Below are 20,926 nucleotides of genomic sequence, written 5' to 3'. Positions count from 1 at the left end.
CTGGAGAGCCAGTCTGCACTGATCTCCATCAAAGCAATGAAGAAAACCAGCTGACCCCCTTTGCTACTGCCTTTAAGCTTGCCGCTCTTACACCAGTAAGTTCAAGCAAGTGGCGACTGCAAATCGCCAATATTGTGCTGCAAGATAGCAACACAGTTAATGTGTTTTCTAGATTTAAAAGCTTGAGGACTCCCAGTCGCTTCTAAGTTCAGCGTGACTAGCCATGAGCAAAAGCATGAAGGAAGGCTGCAGTGATTTTTTTTTTGTTTTCATGCCATTGCCAGACAAAGATATTTGGAAGGTGAGGATTTTGAAAGCCTCCCTGGAAGAACTTTTAAGAGGTAGGAAGTCGATGTAACTAAGCAATGTTGTTTTTTAATGATTTAGTCCTTCAGTGTTAAAATTTAAGGCAGTCAGTCTCCACCACAAGGGTGCAATGGTAAGGCAGGATTTGCTGTAAGTGGCAGAAAACTTTAATTTGCTGCCCTTGTTCTAAGGGGTCAGATGATGATCCTTACATCAGTACACCAAAGGAAATAATTTAAACATAATTAACTTGAGCTAACACTGAAACTCTTGGGAACATGACGGTGTTCAATGCCAGGGGGGTTTTAACTTGCTTTTTATCAGGGATGCGATGTTACTGTTTGAATTAAGATGAGTCTTAATTAAACTTGACCTAAGTGAGAATACAGTTGGGTTAATAATATTACTTTTGCTGAGACTGTAGTTCTAGTATACTTTTAGAGTGGAGAAGGACTAAACTATTGTTTTACTGAGGATTAATATAGCAACTTATTTTTATAAATGCTGTGCAACTTCTCTATTGCTTATGCCTTGTTCTCGCGTTCTTGTTTCAGTAATTGGTTTTTTGGAAAATGCATTATAAATCAACCTTATTGGCATTAAGCTTTGTTCTCTATCTAACAATTAGTAAATGGGTTATTTTATACTTGCATGCCTTTTCAGATAGGCTGTCTGTTGGGGTTTTCAAAATTATTTTTATTTTAAAACAAACACACAAAACACTAAAGCAAAAATCCCTACAGCAAGACTTTTGAGAGACCAATTAAGGAGAAACTTAGAAATGAAGTGCATTCATGTGGATCCTGAGAGACTGACAGCTGGATGCAATATTTTGAAAAACAGTACTTTTGCCTGGGACTAACAAATTAGAATATATTTTGGTAGTTTGAATGAAACTGATCTCCTTTTGTCTGACTGAAAGGACCAAGCCAGATGCTATGCCTCCTCCCAATGTCTGCAGAGTATGGCCCTTCATTCCACAAAACCCAGGCTAGTTTTTTTGAACCCTGCCTGATTTTTGTCGAGCAAGAAGAGATGAGAGGAGGGAGTTTGGTTGTGTAGCTGCCTCCGAAAGAAGTTACTTGCAGCTTCAGAGCAGATACTGCTTCCCTCCACCTATGTGTGGTCAGCTCCCCCCTTGCAAACTGTCTGCACAGCCCTGCTGCAGGATCCACCTGTTGTGAAACACAAGACAGTGCCAAGCATCTCCTCTGCGAGGCTTTGCACAAAAAAAAAAAAGGGGGGGGGGGGGAGCCTCAAAGCAGAGCCAGTAGCTTGAAAATGACTTAATCTTTTTTTCAGGGTGTTAGGTGCTGGAGGTGCTGCTCTCAGGTTCCAGCTGCCCTGAAGGCCAGCCGGCAGCCCATGGCACAGAGGGTGGCCTTGCAGAGTGCACCCACCTGGTGGCCCCACAGAGCCCTGAGCACCTGGTCCAGCACCCACCTAGTCGAGAGACCTGAGTGTAAAGCCCAAATTAGCTGTATTCACAGACCAAAACCCCAAACCTGAAGGAAAAATTATACTTTCCTGGAATTAACTATTTAAAAGACCAAGTAAATTTCTAACTTATGACTTCTCTAGGTGCAACAACTTGAAAATCAAGTCATCTATCCAGGCGCCACATCTTTTTCACAATAGCATGCAAATGTCTCCTACAAGTTTGGGCAATCCATCTTTCTGCATTGGTCACTTCTGCTTCTCACCTGCTGGTTGAGCTGAAAAAAAAAATAGCCTTTTGTATATTTTGGGAAAGGGGTGATGGAAGAAGTAGATGAAGTTTTTTTTCTATATGGATTCAGATGACCCAAAATGAAAGCAGTTGTGCCAAGTAGCCAACTCGGAGATCTGTTCCCCTGATCTATGCTGCTCACATGCACCAGTGTGCTGTGTCTGGCCCCGGGAAGGAGCACACAGCATTTCCCGACTGAAGCTGGCTAACCCAGTTGGACCTATTTAAGCACACAAATTATAATCTTCTTTTTTTTTTTTTCTCAACTTCTAGAACATTCCCTTCCCAAAAAAGCTCTGTGCCCTTCCCTGCACCTGCGTCTTTCAAGCAGCTCTCTCCCCCTGCAACCTACTTCCAAAAAATCCCCGCTGCAGCCTGTTAGACACAATTGCTCTTGCTCCGAATCATCGCTCCTGTGCAGAAAAAAACATAAGCTGGAATGCGTGCGCAGCAGCGGCGGGGCGCTCCCACCCCTACAGCACCGGCAGGAGGGCAGTTAGGGAAAGTCTCTCCAGGTGCGGTGGGTGTGACTGCCTGCTGCTGCTGGGGGGGCAGACTCAGCTCTGAAAATCCTGGTAAAGGAAAGGCCGAATTTGCCAAATGGACTGGCAAAAGGCAGAAAAGCAGGGTGTGACTGTAAATCAGAAACCGAGCAGCTTTGTGCAATTAAAGCAAGATGAGCTGGCCTGAGTTAAGCCTTCTGGCTGGTGGTGAGAAGGTGCTGAGATGCTGCCTAGGCTGGCCATGGTGTTTTGGTGTGCTGGGGCGCCGATGTGGCCGTGTTGGCACTGCCCTGGAAACAGTGAGAAAGCCCTGCTCTGGAGGCTGCTTTACAAATGGCTGCTAGTGGCAATAGGACATCTTGAAACCACGTGAAAGCTGCAGATGGTGGAAATGTGGTACGTGGGAAGCATGTGAATTGCTCAGTAAGCCTCTAGGAACAGTGATGGAAACTCCTACGTGGTAGAGATCTTCCTCGGGTGTCTCAGGAAGGAGTTTATCACCACAGTGCAAGCTAGAGCTTACACTCATGCAAAAAATATCAATGTTATTTTTGGATAGGGAGATTGAGTCACCTTTCAATTTTAGGTAAATTGGATGGGCAGTTTGTGCGACAGAGAAATGGGAATAGAATGCTATTTGTAGGTCACGTAATACAATCCCCTACAGCAGGTACAACTATACCATCAAGTCCTGTTGAGAAAGCAATCTCACCTTGAATTTAGAAGCTATTTCACTACTGGAAAATTGTCACAGAAATGTGATTCCTTTCTCAGAGTATTAGGAGGTATGCGAGCCAACATAATTTGAGTTTTTTGTTTTGTCTTCCCCCAGTCTTTAGACAGTCATGGAGGAAAACACAAATCCTGTAACTTAAAATTATATTGATTTTGCCCCAATTAATATTTGCTGTTTAAGGTTACATCATTTATAAAGGTTAAAGTCCCCTAAATTAATCCAATACTGCCAGTCTACCACCAATTCGGTTCTTAGTATGAATTGTGCTGTGTCCTGGTATTTGTTTAAATTTGCTTCATTTTTCCTTTGCACTAGTTGTTCTAGGAGAATCTGGACCAAAGACCACTTCCATGGGAGTCTTATCTTCAAACTTGTAATAGGTATGTTTGAGAACCAGCTGTGATTCCCAGGTGAGGAGAATGAGAAGATAAGCATCTGTAACTGGCGAGTCTGTACCACAGAGGCTGAAGTCCAGCAGATTTTCTCCTGCAGTCCTTATCTCTGACCAAGGGTGAGTCATTCTGGTAATAACTCAATATTGTGTCACAAATCATCAAAAAGGCTAGATTGAAGACCTTCTTATGAGGGATAACTGAGGCTTTTGGTGGCCAAAAGACTGGCACTTCTTGAAGATACTGGCGAATGGAATTACTGCAGCGACTGTTTCTGCAAGCATTACCTCTTACCTCTTTGGCTTTGACAAGAAGAGCTGAGCAGGGCAGTCCTCTTTTCCTAAAAAGGTGGTTTGTGGCTTTCTTTCAAATGGAGAAGAAAAATCTCCTTGCGTGATCTTTCATTAGGTAACATGGAGAAGGAACAGCTGAAGTGTTGTCTGCACAGGTCCATCTCTGTAACATTCAGAAGGAATTAAATATGCTGTTCATAATTTTCCTTATAGATCACTCCTTTACCCTGATTTACTTCCTGTAGCATCTGCTGGAAAATGTAATGTTTTAGACACATGTAGGGAATATTCCTATTAACCAGCTAAGAGAGGTTTTTCAAGCTCTGTTGGCTACTTCCCTGTTCCCAGAACACAGATTCTGCAGGAACTGACCTCTCTCTGCTTGGTTGTGACAGTCAGTGTTTTCTGCTAATGACTTGACAAGAGTATATCCCCACACCTTTCTGAGTGGTGCCTGAAAGCAGAAGTAAAATCAGTTGCGGGGTTTGTGGTTTCTCTCTTCAGAGGGGACAAGAGGAAATGATGGGGAGAGAAAGCTAATGTTTGTGGGAAGGGACTTTTCCAGAAGCTTCGTTGGATGTTTTGAGAGAGGAGGGTGGCTCATGCAGTGACAGCGAGTGTGTAATAGCACTCGGGGCTATCTTCTGTCAGAGGCCCATCAAATTCCAAAGAGTGCTGCACTTGGTTTCTTACTGCTGACAATGTACAAAACTATCTGTGTTTTGAGGAAGAAAGGATCACATGATGGAGGAGAAGGAAGCAGGGGAATAGATGAGTGGATTAAAATGAATATGCAAGCTAGTTGGTGTGCTTTTTGATCAGTTGGTTTAAGGAAAAAAAAGAAGCAAGCTTAAAATCATGCAGGGAAAGTGTTGCCTTTCATACCCAAGTCTTACTTTCAGACATGTTATCCATTAGCAATAAAATAAATCCACGCATTAGCTACAAACATCGTTGGGGTGAATGCACATCTGGCAAGGTAGTGTTCAAACCCTATCCTGTCTGACCAACCTGGCTGGGTGGCTTGAACTTAGAACTGGATTACGTCAAGCTGCGACCACTTCTTCTGCCTCAGGAGGTATAGTTATAGATTCTGTGGCTGGGGCTCTGGTTCATTTTCAGAAGCCTACATTTTACAACCGATAGTGGCAACTGGGTGATGAGAGAAGAACCCATTCTTTTAGCAGTATTTATGTATGAAAAATGTAAATGAAGAGCATAAGGAAGCTGACATCCGAGTACCGAGCTGGTGGTAGTTTTGCCATGGGACATTCGTACATGGCTTCTTCCAGAACTTTTGGTTAAGCATTCATTTTGCCTATCAAAAAAAAAACTTTTTGCAAAAGCTGGTTGGCCAAAATGATGAAACCATACAAAGCCAGGAGTCGCTTCTTTCCTCTTGTGACTCAAGGTAAAGTGTCATTTTTACATGTTTAAAGTAGCATATGCTAATGTACAGATGGACAATGTTGCTGACAGATCATTATTGGTACCAATCTGCATAAATCAATGAAAAGCTAAGACACATTAAATCTATTTTTTAACCCTGCAATAGAGGTCTTGCGATGCACGAGTACACCGACTGATGATTGTAGGCCGATAGCTAGAATATTGTGGGAAACTAATTGGGGTTGTAAGGAAATCGCATGGTACTGTGGTAACAAGGGCCCAGAGACAAACACATCTAACCATTTGAAAAGCACCAGGTAACTTCTGATTATAGAGAGCATGAACTGTGTTTTGTTATCCTTGAGACCACACAAACATAGCAAGGCTGTAGCTTATCTCTACTACAATTTCACCTCTCTGGACACTGGATGTCATGCTTATTTTAACCTGTTTTTCCACTTTTCTCAATAGGCAGACTCCTAAAAAGTGATCCAGTGGAGATGTGGACCCTGTATACTGGGTTTAAGCCTACTGACAAAGCATGGGTCCTTTCCAGCCTTGTATTACATGACTTGGTCAGAAGTAGCCCTTAGCCACCTAGCAATCTACTACAGAAAAGTCTCATCATCTACTTTTGGAATAGTCAAAAGTTTGGCTAATAAGAAATCTCTTTGGATCACCTAGCCGATGCGATACAATTATTCTACTTGGAGATGGAGAACTCGCAGAAAATGCTTTTATGTTTGAAATGAAATGCCCTTCCCAGACCGTAACTTGAAGGGACCCTGACGATGTAAGTTGCTATTAACAAGGCTGCCACAGGCACTGACTGACAAGATTTTCTGTCATTTCTTAAAACTAGTTTTATATGACATGGCTAGTAATATTAGAAGGGCTTCAAGTTGCCTGATTTGTTCATGGGCAAGAAATTACTCCTTCTCTACAGTAAGCTACGTTACACATCTAAAAGCTCCAGACGCCTTCCGTGTACCCACAAGCAATTCTAATGATGTTGAAGAGGAAGGGACTCCAAGTTCTTCCAGTGCAACATTAGTCTTAGGGGGATCTAGCTCCGTTTTGAATGAAAATGTAGGTTTTTTTAGGAACAAATGTCTATGAAGTGGCTGTAAATACATTAAGGCTAGGAATTAAATGGAAGAAGTATCTTACCATGGAAACAGTAAGTTTTTGGAACAGCCTTCCTGAAGTGAAATCAAGCTTTGTATAGCTCATCTAGTAACTCTTCCTTTTTTCCACAGAACTTTAATAATTTAGCCAAAGGATTAACCTGGCTTGTTGTTTTCAAAGGGCATGGTAAATAATAATAAACAGTAAGTAATAATAAATATTTTGACATAACATCTTCCTTGTTAATTACCTGTCCATTCTTTGAAAGCTGGAATAAAAGCAGTCCCCTAGTGATTTAGGAAATGAGGGTGTTCTAAATTTATTTGGTCTCGTGGTTTTCTGTACTTACTGAAGTCTGTACCATGACAGACTCGGGTTGCCTGCAGGTATGCATAACAGGAACCTGTGGTGGCAAAAGTTCCGTTTGGTCGCATCAGTCGCTCACTGGAAGACAGAAAGTTAGCACTGAATTTGCATCTTGGTAGATCGGATACTTCAGTTGAAGATACTTTAGTACATGTTGAAAGTATATGTTAAGGCAGTTCCAAGAAAGCCCTTTTAGTTATAGCTTTACAAATCCCTTTTCTTTGCTTGTAAACATGTTCCCGCTCTTTGCTCTGCGGAGTTGTACAAGAAACCCTTTGGAAGACTCTCCGGTCCTTAGATTATTCCATGAGCTTGAAGCTGTTCTTGGATTAGAGTATCCTCCTGAGAAATTGATGGTGGTGTGGGAGTTGGTTTATCTGCAAGAGTGGATTGCATGCCTGAGGTTTTATGACCGCTTTGTTCCAAAAATGTGTTTAAAAATAAATAAGGTACATAACCCACTTCACTCAGTTTTCTTGCAGTGGGAAGCTAACCTGCGGGCCTTGGATTTTTTCCTATGCCTTGGTCAAGGGACAAACAAATTTACGTTCACAGAAAGAGCTATCTTTATTACTGCTACATCTAAAATAGAGCAATGTATGGGTTTTTATTTGATCAGTCATTTCAATCTCTCCAAGCTACCATTATGGCTTTCTGTGAAAGCCTGTAAAAATAAAAATATCTTAGACGAAAATAACACTCCCTCATTCTAACACCACTGTGGAGTGTCTCAGTACATATTTGGCACATCCTCTGAGGCTGTATCAACAATCCGAAATAGGCTCCTGTAAAAGGCGAATCATAAAAATAAGCGGTGTTTAGTGTCTTGTCCTGTCTCCTCTGAGGCTTCTGACATGTACTGACCAAGTATAATCTACGATGCTCATAGGATAAAATAGTGGGCATCAGAGGTTGTGCAGTGACTTGTCAAGGTCAAAGTCAGTTCTGCAAAAGAAGCGCATTGAATCCTTGCTCTGTTAAACTTTATCACAAAACCTGATAGCAAAGAGCAGCTTCTTGGTTCTTTTTCAGATGCATTGTACAGATTTCAAGTTTCTTCTGATACACAGTAGTAAAATATGTACATATAGGATTTGTCATAGAAGAGCATTTTGCAATCTCTTGGTGTGAATACACATAAATTCATCAAAATAAATAAGGTGTATGTTATTCTCAGACCTAAGGGACTTTGTTTAAAACTGTCTTTCCTAAAATCACCTGCCTTAAAGACTACATTAATCCTTAAAGATATTTCTCTTCTGGGCAAACCACCGTAAAATGCACTTTTTCAGCCTGTTTTGAGTATGCCTTCACAGGGTAGTCTTTCATATACCGTGCAGAACGGTAACACCTTTGAACAACAAGACGACAAGCAGAGGTCTGTAGGACTGAACCGGCAGCATTGACACCATTGCAGGTGAAGCATAACACCAAGATAACTCCTTTTTTTTTTTTTTTTTTTTTTTTTTTTTTTTTTTTTTAATTTCTCCAGAGGCACCAGATGGCAGCATTTTCCCTTACTCCGAGTGTGATCTCATCCTCTCTGATTCATTCCTGGGATCATCAGGCTCTGAGGCTGCATAAGCCACAACGACCTCAACTGAACTGCACTTTCTCTGTCGCCACCTGCTCCTTTTCCCACTTCCACTGGACGTGCGGAGTCACATTCAGGTGGCCTGAATGCAATCCAGGCCCTTGAAATTGTGGTTTGCCTTTTGCCTGTCTAGGTCCAAGAGTCCATAAGAATCATTCACATACAGGCGCGTAAAAATTTAGACCCAGTGAATATGGCTCTGAGCTCTAAATTTTCCATATCCTCTAAGTATTAAGCAGCATGCAGTTTATTTGACTTTCTTTTTAACTACCTGCTCTTTCCCATGTGCACGCATGCACAATGTAATTCTTGTTTACAAGCAGGTTTTGCATGTGTTCTATCAACACTTTATTCTTTGAATCTTGTAATAATATTTCATGGTACACCAGCTGTGTATGACCAGTTATGTGCAACTAGGCTTGTAACCTCAGTAGCAAGAACTCTGTTCCGCACAAATAATCCGAGGCAGGGCAGGGATTTTGAGAACTTAACTTTGCAAGCTATGGTTTCTTTTACAGTTACAGATGTGGCCTAAAGCTTTCTGGGCTGGGAATTCTGTTGTCGCACTGTCCTCTGTCCTGCTTCTTCCCCTCATCCCCATGTTCTTGCTTATAAATCCAATGCTGCTTTATCAGTGGTTTTGTCATGGAAGAAAAAAAACCCAACACATTATGTTCAGCTGTAACAAACTGTTCGTAAGTCATCTACCTTTGAACTCTGAACCTGCAGTACTGGGATGCAAATGTTTATTGACTTGAACTATGTGACTAACATCAACAGACAGCAGAAGAAAGGCTGTTTATCCAAAATGGGGCTGGATTGCTGGGCCCCAGAGGGTGAAAGAGGAGTAGCCCTGGCTGCTGCTTTCTCCGACTGTTGCTCCATTGAATTGCTGGTGTTTCTGCTCTGGTGGCTCTGTTAATGCTTTACAAATGCTATGAGCTCAGCGGCAGACTATTTGTGGAGTGTTTAATTTATTAACTTCTGACAAGCAGCCCACTATTTTTCTGAAGAACATATGTGACAAGGGGTATTTTTTTTTCTTAATTTTTCAAATTTCAGGCAAATTCAACATGAGTGTCACAGGACGGGGACACTAGACCCTGCATAACTCCACCCTTCCTCTTATTTAATACCAGAAGTTATCTATAAAAAAGCAGGAAGGAGGGAGGGAAGAGCACTTCTCAAAGGAAGTCATAAGAATCTTGTATGATGAAAATGTTAGGCTGCGTAAATTTGGAAAACAGTGCTATTTTCTTCTTTAAAAATATTCTAATGAAAAAAAGGCTAAAATCCCCTCAATTTTCTTTCACTTTCTTGTAGCAATTTCTTTCCAGTTCTGGATTTGCCTGTACTTTGGTATTAGCTAATATATGCAAACAGGACAGATGTAGCTTTACTGCCCAAGATGTACGAAATAAATGCGATGGAAGTATGCGAGCATCTCACCTGAAAGCTGAGTGGCATTGCACCACTGAAAGACAACTGCGTTGGTTTCCCCTTACCTTCTAATAAAGGAGGCAAAGAATTTTAAATGTGTCTCCATGTTTTTTAATGCTTGATGCAATCCCTTGTGCACGGTTGCTTTGCAAAGTGGAAGAAAAATTAACTGTAAATACTTTCTTTTGTCTAACTATAGCACTGTAATTACTAACTAGCATCTTCCCTGAGAAAGATAAGCAGGTACCCTCGATGAGCTTTGCAAGCGAGGAGATGTTGAGAAGGTAAAAAGAGTGTCCGGTGTCACTCAGTGTGGATCTTTACAGCTTGACATTATTTATTTTGGAACTGTGACAACTGACTGAAACATGGGGACTATAAATAGGAATGCAATGAGCATTAACTGCGCAAAAAGAAAAAAACAATATAACTTGGCACGCAGCAAAACTTGTATCTGGCGTACAGCTGTCCGTGCAACTCCCACTGCCATCCTGGAGGATTTTTGTGATTTCCCACTAAGTTTATCTCTACCGATAAAGAATTAGGAACAGCATTATCTCTGCAAGCTTTGATTCTTACTCAGTAGAGCTGGCTAAGATAGATCTTGTTAATCCTTTACATATGAAAGATGCAAGTATCCTCCTACACATAAATTACAGAGAGAAGATTTGTTTGTTTTGTGAAGTGTAACTGCTGTATACCGTTCACAGACTGCATCTTGCACAGTAAGTGAAATAACTGTAGGAACAAGCTGATGAAATCAGTGCTTCCCCTTGCTGCAGTCCAGAATGAAAATACACCAAACAGGGCCAAATTCTGCCTAGTGGCGTGCGTCGCATTTTTGCTTCTAGACTGGCATGGCTTACTAACTAAGGAGAATGCACCTGTAAAAATTCAGGCATGCAAAGAAACATGCGTGCTAGCTTTGAATGGACTGAGATACAGACCTTAGTTGTTTTGTAGTACAAACACACTCTCCACTGACTTCGAGCTTAGCCTTTGCTCCAGGGGCAAATTACTTCAGTCTGGTATGTGATAGAATGTAACTCAACAGGCATACTTTTCCTTCTGTGTATACATTACTGCATGATGTATACAGAGCATGGTGAGTGCCCTCGAAAGGCATCCCCGGAAAGCAAATCTGTAGTTTCACATTTTGACCCTCTTCATTTTCGCTTCCTGTTCTTGTAACATTTCTCATATGGCCTTAGCCATAGTCAACCGTATTTTTTTTCCATAGCAGTCAGTGACAATTACTTCTGTTAGCATGCAATGTGGGAAGGGGAGGCTGCAAAGAGCAGATGGGTAGAGAGAAAGTGGTTGGGCAAGAGGTTGTTAAAATGCTCTGTGTCCAAAAAGTGGGGAAAAGTAGGCATCTAGTTAGGAGGGACAAAACAAGATACACATGGCCTAAAATCTAAGTTTTTTCCAGGGACACAAGAATACCAACTGTCTAAGAGCTTCTGCCACTGGTCAGATTACAGTTGATGTGATAGGAGTATGGCTGACATACTGTGCGCGATTCCTCTCTCAGTGCCTATTCTTCATTGATTATCCCGCACAGAAAAAAATATAAGTATTGCAAAGGGCCAGTCGTCCCCATGCCAACCCAAACTATAGCCTGGGCTGTTCTCCTGAGTTGGGCTAAATCTTGTCCTTTTTATTACAGTGAATTTAGGGATGTCTGAAGACACCTCGAACAAGTAAAGGCAGCGTTGTATTATGTAGGCAAAGAGGTTATAAACTTGTCCTTGCTTATTTTGTTTTTCAGTTGGGAGAAGTAGGGTTTGTTCATTTGGAGTTACACGTTCGTCTTCAGTGAGTGCTCCTTAGCAGCTGAATTAGAGTTAGCCTCACTCCAGACATCCACGAGTCTTAAGCAGAGGCCTCCTCCACCTGAACAGGAACGGGATGATTTCTACTGTCAGCTAAACAGCAGTACATCAGCCAGTAAAAACATTAAATGGATTTACATGTTTGATGCCAACGGCCAGAGAAGGAAGACTGGATAAATGGCTTTTACTCCATTTGTCCTCAAGTACAACAGAGTACATAGCTTCATTTAATAAGACTCCCTAGCAGAGGCAAGAGGCAAGGGTCCTGATTCCTGGTGCTTGTGATAATTTGCCCATGAAACACAGAGGTCTCGGGTGGTTTGTGCATTGTTTATTGCAGCTTTTACCCCTGCAGCCAGATTCTTCGAACTGCTATTTAGTCTTTTCAGTGAAGACTTCAGAAGGGGTTTTGTAAATGGAAAAAATACCCCAAACAAAACAGGTAGGAGCTGAATGGCTGTTAGCAGCTGATTTCTTGAAGGAGGCAAGTTTATAAGTGACTGGAAAAAGGCAGAAGGGTATCTGGTCACGCACGTGTGGACGCACCTTTGCACCGTTCCCCAGGAGTATCCGAGCGGATGAAGCTCGCCCCAGGGTTGCAGTGACCCCCGGCGCCGCGTGCCCAGCGCGCGGCTCAACCGACGCTTTGTCCCACCGACAAAAAGGAGTCTTTCGGCTGTTGCGAATTTAACTGAACTTCTAGCTTAATCAGGAAAAGAGCGACTAGTTCTGTGTTTAAACATTTGGATCGTATGGATGAGATTGGTTGGCCAGCACAGACGTACAGTCCTCTCTGTGGTCAGTGCTAGGGATACCCAGGGGACTTCCCCTAGATGTACCCTTGACGAAAGGCTGAGGGAAAGCACCTCAACCCCAACCCGAAGGGGGCTGCTTTGCTCCTGCATTGACCGGCGTTTCCTTCCCCTCATCCCGCACGCAGGCTCCTGGCTGGGATGGCTTCTCCTCTCGGCAGGCCGGGTAGCGTGTCGGCTGCTCGGGCCTGTGGTGGCGGGGGCAGCGGGGAGAGGACACCGGCTTTCAGTGCCAGAGGAGCGGGATTTCTGTCAGAGGACGGGGAGAAACCAAACCCGCCAAGTGTCTGCCCGGGATCCCCACCGCTCTAAAAAGTAAGATAATTGTAAAAAGCCCCAGAACTAAGAAGGGGGCCTGTGTGTCTGCCGAGCCGAGCCGGTCTGGGTGAGGAGAGGAGCCCCTCGGCGCGCTGCCTTCCCGCTGAGGGGAGGGGGCGGCGGGCCGGTGCCTGAGGGGCTGCTCCCGCGGCCCGCCATTACGGACCAGCTCTCCTCAGGCGGCCTCGCCGGGCCGCGGGAGCGGCGGCGACCGCAGCCAGCCGGGAGGAGGAGGAGGAGCGGAGGGAGGAGGCAGCGCTGGCAGCCGGGCGGGGAGGGGGCACTCGGCGCCGCGGAGGAGGAGGAGGAGGAGGACTAAGATGGCCACCAGCTGCCGCGGGGAGCGGCCCCGCTCCCTCCGCCCCGCCTCGCGCGGCCCCCTCGGCCCGGCCCGGCCTTGATGGGGCCGGAACGACCCCAGCGCCCGGACGCTGCAGCGGCGGCGGCGCCTCCCGCCGGAGCCCGCCCGGGCCGCAGCGGGGGAGCCGCCCTCCCGGCCCGGCCCGCACCGCCCGGCCGCGGCCACCCCGTCGCGTAACCCCCCCACCTCCCCCGCCGAGCCGTGCCCGCAGAAAGGAGCGGAGAGAGGAGAGGAGAGGAGACGAGAGAAGAGACCGCCCGCTGCCCCCTCCCTGGCCCGGCGGGCCGGGCCGGGCACAGCGGCACCGACGGAGACCCCCGCCGTCTCCCGGTGAGTGCCTGGCGGCCCTGCCCGCCGCTCCCCGGGCCCCGGCGCTTTGTTGCACCGCCGCCGGGCCCGGCCGCGCCGCGGGGAGACGCGCCGCCGCCCCGCCGGCCCGGCGCGGCGGGCTGCGGCCCCCGTCCCTCCCGGGGTGCCGGCCCCGCTTGGCTCGGCCCGGCCCGGCCGCAGGCCGCGGCGGCCCCCCCGCTCCCCGGGGATGCCGTTCGGGCGGCCGCCTCCCTCCGCCGCCGCCGGGCTGGAGGAGGGGGCGGCGGCGCAGGTGCCTGGGGCGATGGATCATTGTCGCTGCGCGGGCAGCCCCCCTCCGCTTTTCTCATGTTTTATTTCAGCGGCCGCTCTTCGGCCGCGGCCCCCGGGGCAGGGCTGCCCGCGGGGCGGGCGGCTCGGCCCCGCCGGGCAGAGGGGGCCGGGCCGGGGCTGTGCCGGGGCCCCGGTCTGGCGTGGCCGCGGCGGCGGGGGTGGGCGAGGGGAGCCCCGAGGGGACGGCGGAGCCCCGCGGGCGCTGCGGCGGCGCTGGGCCGCTCCGGCGGCCTTTGTTGTGGCCGGGGAGGGCGGTTTTCCCGCGGGAGCCCCGGGCCCGGCGGGGGTGCGGGAGGGGTCCGCCGGCCCCAGCCCCCTGGGGTGCGCGGGGGGGCCGGCGGGGAGCCGGGCCGCGGGGGGGCCGCCCGCCGCCCCGGGCCAGCGCGGGGAGTGAGCCCGGCTCGCAGGCGGGGAGCCGGGTCGCTTTTTTCCCCTCAATTTGATTTTTGTTTTTTATGGAGTTAGTTATTTTGGCGGCAGTCCTCGAGCTGTCGACCCTCTGGTGCGGCAGGGACATTCGAGTTAAAGTACCCGGAGGGTTTCTCCCCGGGGACGGGGAGGTTGTGACTCCCGGGGGGTCCGGAGCACGGTGTGGGGGGATTTGTGGAGGTGCTGAGGTACCTGCTGCTTCTTTTCAACGTGGTTTTTGCCCTGCGGTTTTGCGAGGTGATGGGCATGGATGAAGAGGTTTGCATAGAGGCCAGTCAGTAGTGCTGGGTGCTGAGACCCTGTGTGATGTTCACCTTGAAAGATTAGGACCATAATTTCTAGCTGTGCTTACATATGCCTGCATAGAGAGAGACTTAGGGAAGAAATAGTGCAGAGGACTAAATGTATTTTGACCTGTAGTTTCATGAATAATCTAACTGAAATTTCTTGGCTAACTGGAGTGACTCCGAAGACTTCAGTGTAGACCTACGAGTCCTGGCCTTATTTTAATGACTGAATTTTGGTTACTTGGCAGGGTAGGTTTCTGACAAGGTCTGTGCATGTCCATGTATTGGACCATGAAATTTTAGTATGGAAAGCAAATGGTAAAAAAAGTGAATTTTGCATATTGTAGCAAACAGAAATGATCAGCTAAGTCATAAACTGTGCCAGAGATGTGTTGCTACTTGGTGCCTGTGCATGCCCCTGTGCCCAGTTACGGCTGTACAGCTGTATGATGTTCCTGAGCTCGCAGACTCCCGTGGATCCAGGCTAGTTCTGTGGAGAACCAGCTTGATTGCATCCTTGGCACATTTTGGTGACAAGCTAGCAATACCTTGAAGTAGGCTATGTGAACAAACAGTACAGTTTGTGTGAACTGGCGTTTCTGCAGTATTTCACTTGTCGTATGCAATGTTGGTAGGCTCGCAGCATTTGCAAATATGAAACTTATTGCTATGTGAATTGGTCGATTGCAGTAAGCCAACCAAATCCTTCTCTACGCTTTTAGGTTACAGGCAGGCATGTTTATGAAGCAGAATGCATTGGGTGCTGGAAACGTGCGTCCATGTTAATATGGCATTGTGTCTTTGCTCCATGATCCTGGTCAAGGAGTGCTGGTAATCTAACTTGGCTGTGCATTTGGACTACCAGTGGGTATCTGCATAGTATTTGGTGTGGGTCTGTTGAGCTCAACTGGACCCAGCTCTGGAATACTAAACACCGTTGATAGCAACGTGTTTTGGGTAGAAGAATGCCTCAAATATCAGTGGTGGTAGACTAGAGATCAGTGAATGGTATTCTTCAGTTTGGTATGTGTTTGCTAGGAGCTGGACATGTTCGTTTGCTTTTCCAATTTGCCAGGCAGTTTTAGGCTGCTAGACTTGGAATAAAAATGTAGTATGTTTTGGGTTATATGGATACAATTATATTGCAGCTCTTAGGAAGCTGATTATTTAATTCAAATTGAAGCAAGTTAAGCACAATGCTGCTCTGATTTTTAATATCTTCAGCACCCATTTAAAATGTATTACAACATTTCTATATCAAGGTTTAAGTAAGGGTTAGTATGTCCAGTCGATTATCTATTTGCAGTTTGGTGCATCAAGATCAGCTACTTGATAGTATTGTGTGGTATCAGTACTATTGGGAAGTAACTCTCATTTCTTTCTTTCAAAACAGTAACAGAAAGATGCTAAGTAACAAAATCATTGTAATTCTTAATATTTTCAACCTGGAAATAACAAATTTAGTTCAGAAGGCTGCATTATCTTGTTGAATCTTGCTATGTGAATTGGATGAGAAGGTATGCTAACAGCCATCTGGGTAGGTATGAAAGCCTTGGTATTCAGCTTTGGTTTACTGGAGCTAAACTGCCCGAAGAAGTACACAAGGCAGGCAGGTCTTCAGGGGGTATGGGTGTGTGTTGCTGTTAGAGGAATTCAGCAATGTGTTTCACGTCTGCCAGTCTTGCTTTAACTATTTCATAGTTTTCTGCAAGTGTTCTGCTGGATTTTTTAGCATACGGAAAACTTCTGGGATGCTTCATGTGCAGAGTAGGTGATGAGTGTAAGCAGATGTTCTGCTTACCCTTTGAAATGCTGGGGACTGTCACGAGATTGTTTGGAAACTTTGGTGTTGGAACATGGTGTTTCACTTCCCAAATGTTGATGTTAACTGTTTTGTAGCGTTGGGTTGTGGGGATTTACTTGGGTTTCTGAAGATGTGCTAAGCTGAAGAATGTAAAGAAAAGCCAGTAGTTCCCTCTCTGATGGTTAAATTGCTGAAGGACAAATCTGCTGATGTTGATTAGCAGTTTCGTTCATGTTGGTAAGTGATTTTAAGTTCCTATTGCAAAATAGTGGAAATACTGTTTCAGCAGTGGCCTTTGACTTGCAGGACTTCCTGCTATAAGGAAGTCTTGTACCATGTGTCCAAAATAAACAGATTTTGGAGAGGGCGGATATGGTGTGGTGTGAGAGACCATACATCTTAGTCACAATTTACCCCTAGTGCTTGCCTTTCTGATAACTAGAACTGTGGAAGTCTATTCTTATGATACGTTACTGGAATTAAACTTGCATTTTGAAATGGGAAATAGAATCTTTTGTTGCTCCATAGTACGATTTTTGGGTATGTATGTAGGGGGAAACCAAATTATTTCTTCATGGCTTTAATACTGAAGCTTTTAACTTCACTGGTTTCCTGCTTGATTCTTTTTGTTGTTGCTGGTGGTGGTGTTGCCAATTGCAATAGTACAGCATTTAAAATGTCCAAGTTGTGACAAATACTTACACTATTAGTTTCTTTGAGTTATTGGCAATGCTGATTGTTTTTAAAACTACTTTTTTGTTACTTAAGTGTCTTGAGGGACCTACAACTTGAGTTGTAACTGAAAGTCTTCACGCACCCTTCAGTGTAGAAGGGACTGAGGCGCGCTGACGTAAGATTGGCACGTCTCCTGGAACAGCTTGTTTCTTTAACTTTGTAATTTGGTTTTCAGTTTTCATCTTGTAATAAACAGTTTCACTCTTGTATAGCTCCTGTTATCTTCTATTGGAGACTTTACATCCTGCTGCTGGGCTGTTGACACCTTGTCCAGGCTGGGTAGGAGAAGACAGGACATAATTATAAGGCCCCTATGCACGTTTGTTTTAAACCAGCTGTCCCATGGACAGTACAGGAAGTGTTGCCTTATCCTGCGTTCCTGTTTGCACTCTCATTGCTAAAGCTTCTGATGGTATGTACGAAATTCTGCTAGCAGCTTGTAACATTTTAACTGGAGTCCTTGGTGCGGACCTGAGAGCAACATCTTGGCTCAGGTGACAGCACTGCAAACTTTGCAAGACTGAATATGTGTTATTGGTGATGTGGCCTTGAGAGCATCTGTTTGGCAAGCAGCCCATGTTTTGTGATGCAGTGTTCCAAGCTTTTGCTTGTTGGTCGCATCCCCTGTTCTTCTGTGATATTACAGGTAAGTGCATACAGCACCTTCCTTTTTTTGACAGTGAAAGATGACATAGTACCTACGGACTCTTTGCGTTTGGGTCACCCATTGGATTGTGGGATGATTATTTAAGCAAAGTTAGATGATCTGTAGCACAGTTGTTGCATGTCTTGCTCGATCTTTATGCTAATACTGTCTCAGAGCTTAACAGGTGAAGGAGGAATAGGAAATCCTGTATAAAACTGTTGGGTTAGAATTGTGTAGCATTTTCTCACTCGAAGCAGCTTGTTTAAACCCTCTATGTTGATTTGATACTCACCTGTAATTAAAAGGAATTTTTGTGTGAATGGTGAAGGAGGAACAATCTTTAGCTAATTCGATTGTAGTATACATGCCTGTAAAGCGTTTATAATACATAACTGTAAGGATTGCGGGAACTCAGCTTTTCTACTTGGTCTTTAAAGTAGCTGAAGGGTATTGGGGAGTTTTTGGTTATTGCCTATGCCCCTCACCCAGCTCAATATACATCCTTTTTCAGGAGGGTTAGTCAGAAGGTACCAAAGATCGCTAGTTACTCAACTGAAACAGGGTTTCACACATTGGGCACCTTTTTCTTCCTCCGTCTCTGTAGAAGGTGCTACAGAAAGGGACTTAATGACTGCAGTGAGAACTAGATAGCAGCAGCCTGGTGAAGAGGCCATGGCTTCTGTCTCAGGTGCTGGTGTCACTGTTGGGGGAGCTGGGTTACACCTGCCAGGAGCTCTTGGCTGGTACCGAGGCTTTCCAAACAGGTGTGAGGAGCAGCTTTGTCCAGTAGCTGCAAAAAAGGAAGAATAGGTCTCGTTCCTTTTTTGTTTGCTTTGCTCTAAATGTGCAGGAGGTTTTTTTTTTTTTTTTTCTTAAATCTTTTGTGAGTGAAGATGACATATATCACTTGTTTTTTTTCCCATGAATAGCTCTGGGGCAAAATTTTCTGATTTCTATTCTGTGTGGAAATGTACAACTGACATAATTTTTGACAATTGTGCTGCTGTTTCTGGAATTTTGAATAACAGCAGGGAATCTTTTTGGGTTTTTTTATGGTGTGGGTTTTTTCCTTTCTTTTTTTTTTTTCTTTTTTCTCTCACCACCTGTTGAGCAAAGCTGTGAGTGTGGAAGTAGAACTGTCTGTGTTGAGATTTGGGAAAAAAATTGTTTGACGTTTCTTTGGAATTCGATTATTCCAGCGAGAGCTACATGTCATCTTTTGGGATGTTTCCCTTTTAAGGGAAAACAGTTTTGATTGCTTTGCTGATTTTGGTGTTTCATCAATGTCCTGTGATGGATTTCTGCCTGTCTTGAGCATGTGATTTCCAATGCTTCTGTCATATCACAGAATAGGAACAGATTTGCAGAACTTATTGTAGCACATGTAAAAAAAAAAAAAGTATCTTCTAAAATTTCGAAAGCAGTAGAACAGTGTTATGCTAGGAAAGTGAATTGTGTGGAAGAAATTAACAATAAGGGATGTTGAAGGGTACGAAAGCACAGAGCTCTATATTTTTGGGTAAACATTAAGAAAAGTAGGAGAAAGATAAGATGGATGCATGTGAATTACAACAATCAGATATGCATTGAAAGAATGTTTAGTTCTTGTACTGTCACAAATATTGTTATTTCCATGTCATGCATTTTATTACAATATTAGAAGGAAAAAGCTTTGAGCAGGTTGGCTAACTTAGTGTACTGACAATAATAAATTTGAAAACACATGGAAGAAGTGGATTTTCCAGCTGGCTTATTTCATCCCTTTCTCTCTTGCTGTAGAGAAATTGCATATTACACTGAAAGTATGTAAGAGTTAAACACCTACTTTTTCAGGTAGAGTGGGTATTCATCAGTTACATGCCTAACTTAAGGTTCTTATTCCAATTCCAAGACACCTATGTCAGAGAAGTCAGACCCTTTATAGTTGGTTTTTGCCTACTTTTTTTTCCAGCAACTGTTTCTACAAACTTCCTAGTTGGTGAAAGAAGTTATTCCTTCTGTTGAATCATCCATTTTCTTTCTAATGGCCATGCCAGTTTTGGTTTTGGATGTGCATTTGAGACTTTGCAGTGAAGGGTTTCAGAGTAGGGGGGGAGTTACCAAAATCAATGCTTAACTTAAAGCAGCTGTGTCAAATAAGCAAATGGAGAAAAGCAAAACCTTCAGAGCTGGCAATTTGGTAGTGATGAGATAGATACGTGGCTAGAAAGGGAAGGTATTCCCATATGTTCCTTAGATGTTTTTTAGGGTCCTTCATTTCTGGAATAGTGTGACTTTGGTGAGAATGTGAATCAGGAGCTCTTGAGAGAAATGTTCATTTGGCTATCTATTTCACTATTGGTTTTGTCAGAGGTATCACCATGCATTGGATATTAGAGGATAGCTCTACCTGGATTGTCTTGCTGTTACTTTTCTCAGTATCATTCTGCCAGGTGGACTGTGGGTGGAAGTGAACCATGTTTTTTGTTCTTACATTACCAGATGATTTATTATTTTCAAAGGAAGACATGGTAAAAATCTCAGTATAATTCAAAGTAGGGTGGCTTGATTTGTGTAAACTAGTAGCTGATGAGATGTTGCTTCAGAAAGTGGACTGTATTTGAATGTCATGGTGATAAGTATGCATGATACGCGTAAGTATGTATGATAAGCATTCTTGCTGCCTCTAGCTCTTGCTGAGAACCAAAATCTCAACTCACAGATGAGCTGTAATAGAAAGAGGGCATTTGTGCACCAAGGGCTTCCTAAAGTTTGTGTTTGGTTACTTGGCACTGTAAGTATATCCTTTTTGTATAATTTGAGATTAGGGGACTAGAAAGAGAAATTGCAGGGCTAGGAAAATGCTTTGGGTGTCTAGAAGGTATGCTTTTGAAAAAAAAAAAGTATACAGAGAGAATGCATGTGCTTTTTCATTTAAAATATGACAAAATATCAACTTGGCCTGGTAACAAAACTTTTTTAAAAGAGTTTTCAGGTGCTTGGATGATGGACAATCCCAAAAGAGAGAAAGACTGCTCAGAATGCCTTAGAGAGGGTAAAGATAGTTAAGAAAGTTAATCAGATAGAAGCACACTTGGCATAATCAGCGTCAGCTTTTGTCTGAGGTTTATTAGACTGGTGTGGAGTATAGGCTTTTGAGTTGCTCATAGTAGGTGGACTGTACTAGTGGAAGCTTTTTTTT

General features: G+C 44.4%; 1 protein-coding gene across 3 annotated transcripts in view; it reads left to right on the top strand.

Moving 5' to 3' along the window:
* The first annotated feature begins 13,466 nt into the window (after positions 1–13,466).
* WDFY3 (WD repeat and FYVE domain containing 3) overlaps positions 13,467–20,926 on the top strand; it is a 179,479-nt gene continuing 172,019 nt past the window's right edge. For all 3 annotated transcript variants that reach the window (XM_082315396.1, XM_082315397.1, XM_082315395.1), the window contains exon 1: positions 13,467–13,532. The gene's annotated coding sequence lies outside the window, so the exon portion shown is untranslated. The remainder of the gene's footprint in view (positions 13,533–20,926) is intronic.

This window comes from Platalea leucorodia, assembly GCF_965183815.1.
Source record: "Platalea leucorodia genome assembly, chromosome: 6".
Lineage (NCBI taxonomy): Eukaryota > Metazoa > Chordata > Aves > Pelecaniformes > Threskiornithidae > Platalea > Platalea leucorodia.
This window is presented reverse-complemented; position numbering and strand designations above follow the sequence as displayed.